Below are 12,146 nucleotides of genomic sequence, written 5' to 3'. Positions count from 1 at the left end.
TCCCTTCCTGTCTGATTGGCTCAAGCTGTTAGCCTGGCCAAGGCTGTATATTGTCACCCTGCTTATTTAACTTCTATGCAGAGTACATCATGAGAAACGCTGGGCTGGAAGAAACACAAGCTGGAATCAAGATTGCCGGGAGAAATATCAATAGCCTCAGATATGCAGATGACACCACCCTTATGGCAGAAAGTGAAGAGGAGCTAAAAGCCTCTTGATGAAAGTGAAAGAGGAGAGCAAAAAAGTTGGCTTAAAGCTCAACATTCAGAAAACGAAGATCATGGCATCTGATCCCATCACTTCATGGGAAATAGATGGGGAAACAGTGGAAACAGTGTCAGACTTTATTTTTGGGGGCTCCAAAATCACTGCAGATGGTGACTGCAGCCATGAAATTAAAAGACGCTTACTCCTTGGAAGAAAAGTTATGACCAACCTAGATAGCATATTCAAAAGCAGAGACATTACTTTGCCGACTAAAGTCCGTCTAGTCAAGGCTATGGTTTTCCCTGTGGTCATGTATGGCTGTGAGAGTTGGACTGTGAAGAAGGCTGAGCGCCGAAGAATTGATGCTTTTGAACTGTGGTGTTGGAGAAGACTCTTGAGAGTCCCTTGGACTGCAAGGAGATCCAACCAGTCCATTCTGAAGGAGATCAGCCCTGGGATTTCTTTGGAAGGAATGATGCTAAAGCTGAAGCTCCAGTACTTTGGATACCTCATGCGAAGAGTTGACTCATTGGAAAAGACCCTGATGCTGGGTGGGATTGGGGGCAGGAGGAGAAGGGGATGACCGAGGATGAGATGGCTGGATGGCATCATGGACTCGATGGAAGTGAGTCTGAGTGAACTCCGGGAGATGGTGATGAACAGGGAGGCCTGGCGTGCTGCAATTCATGGGGTTGCAAAGAATTGGACACGACTGAGCGACTGAACTGAACTGAACTGAACTTCCTAACATGCAATGATTTGACTTATGCCTGAAGAAATGATTGGCTTATCTGAATAAATCAGTGTGAGGAGATGGATGGGAACTCTCTGTTTGGTCTAAAATAGCAGGACCCTCTTTTAGAGAGAGCTCTGTATGTTAGTCGCTCACTCATGTCTAACTCTTTGCAACCCCATGGACCGGAGCCCACCAGGCTCCTCTGTCCATGGAATTCTCCAGGCAAGAATACTGGAGTGGATTGCCGTTTAGAGCTACTGATGGTGTCAGTTTCCACTATGACCACCCTAAATGCAAGAAATGCCTATTACACAAAAGAGGAAAGAAGGAAAGACTCAGTATCCACTGGGACAATGTATCAGAATAAATACCAAATTCATCAAAGATCCAACTGGTTAAAAAAAGACAAACAGGATGTTCTACACTCAAGGAAGCAGGGCAGAACTCCTCACACTATGAGGACAAGCTGCACATAGTGGTTTCCCTCCAAAGACTAGTGTTAAAAGGGAAAAAAGTTAACTTCTCACTAGGGGAACACAATCTCAGCCAGGTGGTCAAGGTTAACAACAGTGATCAGTCACATTGGTTGTATGTACTGTTGATATGATGTGATGAGAAGGGCACATTTCCTCTGTGGTCTTCCTCCCAAAAACACAAAATCCTAGTCTCATTGTAAAAAAAAAAAGACATCAGACAAATCCCACTTGAGGTCCATTATCCAAAGCATCTGACCATTAGTCTTCAAAACTGTCAAGATCATCATCAAAAACAAGTCTGAAAAATCATCACAGACCAGACCAGGCTAAGGAGACATAAGGGCTAAATGCAATCAGATATGGGCATGGCAGCCCACTCCAGCATTCTTGCTTGGAGAATCCTCATGGACAGAGCAGCCTGGCGGGCTACAGTCCATGCAGTCACAAAGAGTTGGACACAACTGAGCAACTAAGCACAAACACAGCATTCCAAATATACTGGGAGTTCTGGAACAGAAAAAGAACATTAGGTAAAAACTCAAAGAAATTTCAATGAAGTATAGGCTTCAGTTAATAATGATATCAATATTGGCTCGATAATTGGGACAAATGTACCATGCTAATATGTTAATAGAAGAGAAGACTGGGTTTGGACTACATGAAAATTCTTTGTACGACCTTCACAACTTTTTTTGTAGATCTAAAACTACTCTAAAATTAGAAGTTTCAGGACTTCCCTGGTGGCCCAGTGGTTAAGACTTCATACTTCCACTGCAGGAGGTATGGGTTCAATCTTTGATTTGGGCACTAGGATCCTGCATGCTCTAAGGCACAGCCAAATAAAATAACATAACATAAGAAAATTGCTTTTAAATAAATAAATAAAATTCAAAGTTTATTTTTAAATGTTTTAAACACATTAAAAGCTTCCAGGATATGTTTTAGAAAAGAATATAAGAGAATATTTTCATAATCATGAGATAGAAAAAGATCTAGCAAGCAAAATGCAAAATTCACAAAGCAGAAAGGAAAAACTGAGCAGATATGACTACATAAGACCTAAAAACTTGCATAAGAAGAAAGACAATAACCGAAGTTAATAGATACCCCACAATGAAATGAAAGTATCTGCAACATGTATATTAGATAAAGGACTGATATCTAGAATACAAAGAGAGAAAGAAACTTAATTAGGAAAAGACAATCTAAGTAGACAAATGGGGGAGGCATCTCAAGTGACACAATCACAGAAGAAATTCAAAGGGTAAGTAAACATGAAAGGATGCTCAACCTCACCAAGAATCAGGAAAATGCAAATAAAGCAACAGCAATATTTTTAAGTCCTGGGGGAGGAAAGAAGAGTGGGGCAGGGAAAGGAAGACCGCAGTAGGAAGAGTATATGATTGATACTCAGAGAAACTTGTGTTTATCACCTTTAAAAGTGTAAGGTTAAAAAAATACATAGCCGCTCAAGTAGAAAGAGTATATGATTGATACTCAGAGAAACTTGTGTTTATCACCTTTAAAAGTGTGAGATTAAAAAAGTACATAGCTGCTCAAGACTTCCAGAAGCCCACAATAGACAAGCTATAAACCGCAAAGCTGAATACAAAACTTAGGGAGGTAGAATGAAAATAACTGCTACCTTTGCTTAGGAAAATATCTTGATAAACTTCTTTGGGCTGGGAAGGTGGCACCCAAAGCCTTGCTCTAAAATAAGGCAATATAGGAAGAGAGCTAGAATCAGAATTGGAAATGCATGTAAATTCCAAATGTCTTTGGACTCTAGGAAGAGATTTAAAGCACTAAATAGAAACAGAATTAGATTTGACTGCCATATCACTGAAGGGTGTTCAGGAAGATACTAAATGGCCTCAAGGCTAGATATATTTTAAAATTTGCATTAAATTTCATCTTTCCTTAAAAATTAAGTGTTTATATCAAGTGGCTAGTTAATATTTATTCTAAGCTTGAGGAATGGTTGTTTTTACAGAAAAAATACAGCTGTATACAGAAAATTTTAGGCTGTAAGCCTTAGTTGTCCACAGCTGGAGGAATCCTAACTTTTGGCACACAGCCATGTCCAGGCTCAACCACTTACCTAAGGGCATCAAATTCTAGCATGGTGCCTAGGAGGAAATAAATAACCTCACATGCTTTAGCTTATAAAGTCATGGCAAGCATCGAATATGGATAGGATAATTAAACTTACTCCACAAGCACAAAAATATTAGCAGGAAAGGGTGCCCTTTCAAGCTTTAAGAGGAAACATTACTAAAAGAAAGTGCTAATGTTTTATAATAGGGACTATAACAGGAATTCACGAATTCACGCAATCATACAAGTTGAAAATGCAAACAGATTTGAGAAGGATATTGTAATCTTTATAGTTATCTCTAATATCACAGACTATGGATCCATTATAAGCTTTTTTTTCTTTAAGGAAAAGGAAATTCCAGGCATACTCCAAATATTTTTCAAGTGTTATAATGAAGAATAATCACTTTTTTTCCACAAAGCCCCATTTTACTCCTAAAGACTTCCTCGCCATGATCATTACCATCATCTTTATCATCTTCAACACTTACTGAAAATTCACTTGGTGCTAAGAGTTTTACATTAATTTCCTTTTTGAAGTGTGAGATCTTTTAAAAACGCAAGTAACTCTGGATGCTATTACCAGTTTACACAGCAGCAACAATTTTAAAGCAAGAGCCTTTGGGAATACAACACAGAATATAAACCCTGAGAACTGAAGGGAAGGTCGCATGAAAGATGAAAACAAAAAACAAACTTTCTGTCCTTCATGATTTTGCTTAAAAAATGAGAACTGTATGTATGGAGAAAAAAATCAACCCTGAATATTCATTGGAAAGACTGATGCTGAAGTTGAAGCTCCAATACTTTGACCACCTGATGCGAGGAGCCAACTCATTGGAAAAGATTCTGATGCTGGAAAAGATTGAAGGCAAAAGGAGAAAGGGGTGGCTAAGGATGAGATGGTTAGGTAGCATCAGTGACTCAGTGGACATGAATTTGAGAAGACTCCGGGAGACAGTGGAGGACAGAGAAGCCTGGTGTCCTGCAGTCCATGGGGTCGCAGAGTCAGACCCAACTTAGGGACTCAACAACAAAAACATATGGATAACACCATAATGAACCCAAGATGTTTGCTATATTGTATTTTTAACTGACTCCTTTTTATAACATGCTTCAAGGATGGTCAACAGAGAACTGATTGAATACTTGGAAAGTGCAAAACACTTCCCTAAGTGCTATGATTAAAATTTTTAATTAAAAGAGAACAGTCTTCAATCGAGAAAATGTGGGAAATACAAAAAGTAGAAAACTAAGTAAAAGAAAGTAGTATCAACAAGTATGCCTCTAAAGCATAACTGTCTTGAACGTTTTGATTTAACTTTTAATTAGAACTTGTGACTTTCAAGTAACATTATATCATAAGCATTTTCCATGTTACCAGAGTCCTTGTAATCATCATTGCAATTGCTGCAAGGAGCTTTATAATAACTTGTGCCATTTAAAAAAAATTTAGGTTTATCCAGCTTTTCAGTATTATATCCACTGTTACAATGCATATATTTACATAGAATTTGTGTTTTAGAATTATTTTCTAGGATAATGTCCAAAACAAAATTAATAGGATAAGAAGCATGAGCAGCTCAAAGCTTTCAACATATTACTATCAAAAGCTGATTTCCAAAAGATACTGGAAATACAAAATATTGGATATACTCATTTGGAACTATACATTATTAAAGACTTTTGGAGGACAATTTTATATGCATATACATTCTAAACCAGCAATCCCACTTCTAGGAATGTTTTCAATGAAAATAGTTATACATATATTCAAATATGGATGTGTAAGGTTTTGTTTTAACATTGTTTGAATTAGGAAGAAAATAGAAATAGCGTGACTAAAGGAAAATAAATTGTATTTTGGTCATATTATGGGAAACATAAAACTGTTAAGAAGAATTAATTGCCTCTATAATTTTGACATGAAAATTTCTCTTAGAGAGTTTAGTGGAGCAAGAGCTAATAGATGAATAATTAAATAGAATGATTTCATTTATTAAAAAAATAAGTAATTATATGTTTGAAGTGAAAGTCACTCAATTGTGTCTGACTCTGCAACACCATGGACTATACAGTCCATGGAATTCTCCAGCCAGAATACTGGAGGGGGGTAGCCCCTCCCTTCTCCAGGGGATCTTCCCAACCCAGGAACTGAACTGGGGTCTCCCGCATTGCCGGCAGATTCTTTACCAGCTGAGCCACAAAAGAAGCCCAAGGATTCTGGAGTGGGTAGCCTATCCCTTCTCCAAGGGATCTTCCCAACCCAGGAACTGAACTGGGGTCTCCTGCATTGCAGGTGGATTCTTTAATAACTGAGCTATCAGGGAAGCCTAATACGTTTGAACATGTTTGAAGACACATCCAAAAACCAACCATCAATATTTTGATGCTTGCAAAACATTATGAATGCATTTAATACTACTGAACTGTACACTTAAAAATCGTTAAGATGGAAAACTTTAGGTCATGTATTTTATCACACTTTTAAAAACAACTGATAGGGAAGACACATCTGTAACTGAGACTGCTAGTTGTCCCGCCAAGTAATCCTCCACATCTTTTACAGTAATAAAATACCAAATTTAGCTGGTCATATTTCCCAGCCCCTTTTGCAGTTAGAATTGGACATGGACTAAAATTCTGGCTGATAAAATATAAGCAGAAGTGTTTGCGGCACCTCCTGAGATCTTCCTTAAGAAATAACTAATATGTTTCATTATCTAATTTTCGGTATCTTACAACAGCAATTATTGATTCTCATGCACCAGAAGGGCAGCTGTGCTCTGCATTCATTCACTGTGGGGCCCAGGATAAAGGGGCAACAAGTCAGGAGAAGCTCTTCTCTGAGAGGCAGCAGGGGTGCCCAAGAGCAAGCAGAGGCCTAGAATTGGAACTGAAACGTCATTACATCTGCCTACATGCTACTAACCAAACCAAGTCACGGGTCCAAACCCAAAGCCAAGAAGCAGGGAAGTATATTCTGTCCGGGATGAGGCCACGACAGGATGTGAATACGGAGGGGAGATGAGGAAGGAGGACAGTTAGGGTCTATAATACGTGCTTTACAAGATATTAAGTTAATTGTCTGAGATTACATATAGAGGGTGGATGACATCACCCTTATGGCAGGAAGTGAAGAAGAACTAAAGAGCCTCTTGATGAAAGTAAAAGAGAAGAGTGAAAAAGTTGGCCTAAACCTCAACATTCAGAAAACTAAGATCATGGCATCTGGTCCCATCACTTCATGGCAAATAGATGGGGAAAGAATAGAAACAGTGACAGACTTCATTTTTTGGGGCTCCAAAATCACTGCAGATGGTGACTGCAGCCATGAAATTAGAAGACACTTGCTCCTTGGAAGAAAAGCTGTGACCAACCTAGACAGCATATTAAAAAGCAGAGACATTACTTTGCCAACAAAGGTTTGTTTCGTCAAGGCTATGGTTTTTCCAGTAGTCATGTGTGGATGTGAGAGTTGGACTATAAAGAAAGCTGAGCGCCGAAGAATTGATGCTTTTGAACTGTGGTCTTGGAGAAGACACTTGAGAGTCCCTTGAATAGCAAGGAGATCCAACCAGTTCATCCTAAAGGAAATCAGTCCTGAATATTCATTGGAAGGACTGATGCTGAAGCTGAAACTCCAATACTTTGGCCACCTGATGCAAAGAACTGACTCATTTGAAAAGACACTGATGCTGGGAAAGATTGAAGGCAGGAGGAGAAGGGGACGACCAAGGATGAGATGGTTGGATGGCATCACCAACTCAATGGATGTGAGTTTGAGCAAACTCCGGGAGTTGGTGATGGACAGGGAAGCCTGGCGTGCTGCAGTACATGTGGTCGCAAAGAGTTGGACACGACTGAGTGACTGAACTGAACTAACGTATATAGAATGTGTCAGAATCAGGAATTCAAACCTAAGTTTGCTGGATGCAAAGTCCATGTTCTTTTCTTATCACCACTATGCATTTTTTAAAATTTTTATTCTGTTTTAATTCAGATAGGATAAGCTTTTCCTCATTACTCAACTTTTTCATCTTCTGCTATAGTGTTTATTATTACAAATGAACTTTAGAATCGTTGTGTCAAATCCTAGAAATCAAGTGAATAACAAACAGTTTAAAAATGGGCAGAAGATCAAAATAGACATTTTCCCAAAGAAGATATATAGATATTAGGCCAAGGGATAGATGGAAAGGTGTTCAACATAATTGATCATCAGGGAAACGCAAATTGAAACCACAATGTGATAAGACCTCACATTGATGAGAATGCCTGTTATCAAAAAGATAGTGAATAACAAGTATTGGGGAGGATGGAGAGAAAAGGGAACCCTTGTATGCCACGGGTGGGAAATGTAAATTGGTGCAACCACTATGGAAAACAATATGGAGGATTCTTGAAAAATTAAAAACAGAACTCCCTTGTGATCCAGCCATTCCACTTCTGGGCGTTTTTACCTGAAGAAAATGAAAACACTAACTCAAAAAGATAAATGCAAACTCATGTTCATTGCAGCATTATTTACAATAGCCAAGACATGGAAGCAACCTATGTGTCCATCAAGGCATGAATGGATAAAGAAGATGTAAGATATAGATACAAATACAGATATAGGTACATGATGAAAGTTAACTAGACTTATATGTTGTGATTTCACAACATATATATTCAGTCATGAGTATGGAATTATTATGTTGACATCTGAAACTGGCATAATACTGTCTGCCCTCCCCAACCCCGAGGCCATGGACCAGCACAGACCTATGGCCTGTTAGGAATTGGGCCACACAGCAGGAGGTGAGTGGCGGATGAACACGTGAAGCTTCATCCAAATTTATAGCTTCTCCCCATCACTTGTATTACCACCTGACCTCCTCCTCCTGTCAGATCAGTAGCAGCATTAGATTCTCATAGGAGCTCAGACCTACCATGAATCACACATGTGAGGGATCTAGGTTGCGCACTTCTTATGAGAATCATCTGAGGTGGAGCTGAGACAGTGATACTAGCATCTGCAAATACAGATTACCATTAGCAGAGAGGCTTGGCTGCACAGAGATCATAATAAACCAATTGCCGTAGACTCATATCAAAACTCTATCAGTGAGTGGCAAGTAACAATTAAGCTGCACCGGGCTTTGTAGTAGCAAGTGAGTGGATGTACTTCAGTTATATAGTTGCATGTGGTGGCAGGCTTTAAGTCCGAATCTGACACTTATTTTAGTCTGCGCATGGGCCGCCCATTATTTCATTTACCACTTCCATCCATACTTCTTTCCTGCATTGCATGCTCAGTCACAGTCTTGGTAAGCCAACCCTAACCAAAATGAGTGAAAAACACATGTTGCTGGAGAGCTTCTTTGAAAAGGGGAAAAGATCCAATGATGAGACAGCAGGAGACTAAAACTACCAGCAAAAAGAGAACTGCATTTAAAAGAAAACACCTGAGAGAGTAGCATTGACATACAGACACCACCCTGTCTACAATAGGTAACTAGTGGGAAGCTGCTGTGTGACCCAGGGAGCCCAGCCCCGTGCTTTGCGTTACCTAGAGGGGTGGGGCTGGGCTGGGGGGGAGACACCAGACGGAGGGTTATGTATATACTTACAGCTGATTTGAGCTGTTGTACAACAGAAACCAACCCAACTTAGTAAATCAATTATCCTCCAATATTAAAAAATAAATAAAAGAAAATACCAAGAGTCCTACTTAATTCATTGCAACAGGTGATTCACATTCTCAGAGCCACTTTGTATAATATGTGGTGACTGGCTATCCAACAAAGCCACAAAAACCTTCAAAACTGCTTCAGCACATGGAGACCAAGTAATCTGCATTAAAAGACAAGCCTTTGGAATTTTTCAAAAGAAAAAAAAACACCAACACGAAGAATAGAAGCAATTATTGAAGGCCACCACTTCATCAAATGTGCCCTCACTGAGCATCATTCTTAGTGGCTAACTGCATTGCTAAAGCTAAAAAGCCCTTTACTATTGGTAAAGAGTTGATCCTGCCTGCCCTAAGGACACTTGTCATGAACTTTTAGGAGAGGCTGCAGTTCAAAGGGTGGCATGTGTTCCTCTTTCAGCTAGCATCATAACTAGACAAATTGATGAAATAGCAAAGGATATTAAGGCATGATTGTTAGAGAGAATTAATGAGTCACTGTCCAGGTTGACAAGTCTACCCGTATCGACAGCAAGGCAACAAAGTTTGTTTTCTGTGCAATATTTTTCAGGACGATGAGCACAAGGATATGTTAGTGCAATTTTGTGGCCAACCAACACCATAGCCGCACAACTATTCAAGTCTTCAAGTGATTACACATCAGGAAAACTGAATTGGTTATTTTGTGTCAGAATATACTCAAACAGAGTGACTGACATGACTGGACAGCTTTCTGGTTTCACTCCTCAGGTCAAAGAAATCAGTTCTGAATGTGAGTCTATGCACTGTATCATCCACAGAGAAATGCTGCTGCTACTGCTGCTAAGTCGCTTCAGTCGTGTCCGACTCTGTGTGACCCCATAGACAGCACCCCACCAGGTTCCCTCGTCCCTGGGATTCTCCAGGCAAGAACACTGGAGTGGGTTGCCATTTCCTTCTCCAATGCATGAAAGTGAAAAGTGAAAGTGAAGTTGCTCAGTCGTGTCCAACTCTCAGTGACCCCATGGACTGCAGCCCACCAGGCTCCTCCGTCCATGGGACTTTCCAGGCGAGAGTACTTAATGTTACCTGAACTTAATGTTTTGCAGGATGTGATTAAAATCATCAACCACATTAAAGTACATACCCTTAACTTACATCTGTGCAGCTCTGTGAGGAGATGGACACAGAGCACACACATCTTCTCTTACACACAGAAGTGAGATGGCTTTCTAAAGGTAGATCACTGGCCGGGATTTTTGAGTTATAAGAGCTGCTCCAGAGATGTCTCTTAAAAAACAGTCACCACTGGCAGCATATTTCAGTGACACAGAATAGGTCGCAAAACTTGCTTACCTGTGTGATATATTCAACCTCCTCAATGAACTCAATCTGTCCTTGCAGGGGAGAATAACTGTGTTCAAGTCAGCAGATAAAGTGACTGTCTTCAAAGCCACACTGGAATTATGGGGGTGATGAGTGAACACTGGGATTTTTGGCTTGTTTCAAATATTAGCAGAGATTTTGAGAGACTGAGCCAGGGCTTGCTTTCTCCTAGTTCGTGCGTGATCACCTACCTCAGTTTTCAAAAGAGGTTGGGCATTACTTCTCAGCCACAAAAGACCCTCCCAAACTAGGAAGGAATGGATCTGTGACCCATTTGTGAATAAGCCAGGCGAATTGAGTTTGTCCATGCTAGGAGCGTGTCTACTAACTGCTTGAGATCACAAATGAGAGTGGCCTTAAACGTATGCTGAGACAACTTCAAATCTCCATACGTTCTGGATTAAAGTCCAGCCAGAGCATCCTGAGATTGCCAAAAGAGCACTGAAAAGCCTGCTTCCGTTTTCAACATCCTATCTTTGTGAAGTGGGATTTTCTGCAGTGACAGCAACCAAAATGAGATGGCTGAGTAGAGGGACATAAGTAACACACTTCGGGTGTCACTGACTCCCATCACCCCCAGGTGGAACCGTCTAGTTGCAGGAAAACAAGCTCAGGACTCCCACTGATTCTGCATTATGGTGAGTTGTATAACTATTTTTACTATGTCACAATGTAATAATGATAGAAATAAAGCATACAATAAATGTAATGTGCTTGAATCATCCAGAAACCACCCCCCAGCACCTGCTCCAGTCTGTGGAAAAATTGTCTTCCACGAGGCACGTTCCTGGTGCAAAAAAGGTCAGAGATCACTGTTGTATGCCAATTAGTCTCAATTTAAAAACTAATAACAAATAGAAATGAATTGGAAATAAACCTATAAATTAATTTGGGAAGTGTTAATATCTCTAAAATGGTTAGTTTTGTCTAAAAGGAATATGATATGTCCACTACAGTCGATTTTATTCATGTAGGTCTATCCTGTTAATGCTATTCACAATCATATTAGACCTAGCTATTTAATCACTTTATCTATAGTATTTATAATATTGTCACTTTCTAACATTTATAATTCTTACTTCTGTTTTCTGCCTTCTTGTGTTGGATAAAATTTCCAGGAAAAAGTTATTGGGGATTTTCTCACCAGAAAATATGATGATGAGAGTTAAAAATATTTCTTTCAAATCATGGTTAAAAAGTGTTCTCTTCTACTACATGTTTTAAATAGGTTTTTTCCTTAAAGAAACTATGTAATTTTCAGACATCATTCAACAGAAAATATTCTAATAACCTTCGTAACACTGAAACTCTCTTAGATTCCTGAGACAAATACTACTTGTCAGTGTGGATTATCATTTTAGTGTGAAGTTACAATCGATCTACCAACGTTGATTTAGAATTTTCAAATGTAGGCTTTAAAATCTAGAAAAGATTGTTTCAAATGCCCATCACATGGCATGTGGGAGTAAACCCTTCCTTATAGCTTCGACAAATTCCCAGGAAGTTTTATATTCCCATGGACCCCTCAAACCTCAAGTTCCTGTTTTTGCTCAATTGGATCAGCCGATGGATGGACTTGGATGTTGTTTCT

Source organism: Ovis aries, chromosome 9, assembly GCF_016772045.2.
Source record: "Ovis aries strain OAR_USU_Benz2616 breed Rambouillet chromosome 9, ARS-UI_Ramb_v3.0, whole genome shotgun sequence".
NCBI lineage: Eukaryota > Metazoa > Chordata > Mammalia > Artiodactyla > Bovidae > Ovis > Ovis aries.
This window is presented reverse-complemented; position numbering follows the sequence as displayed.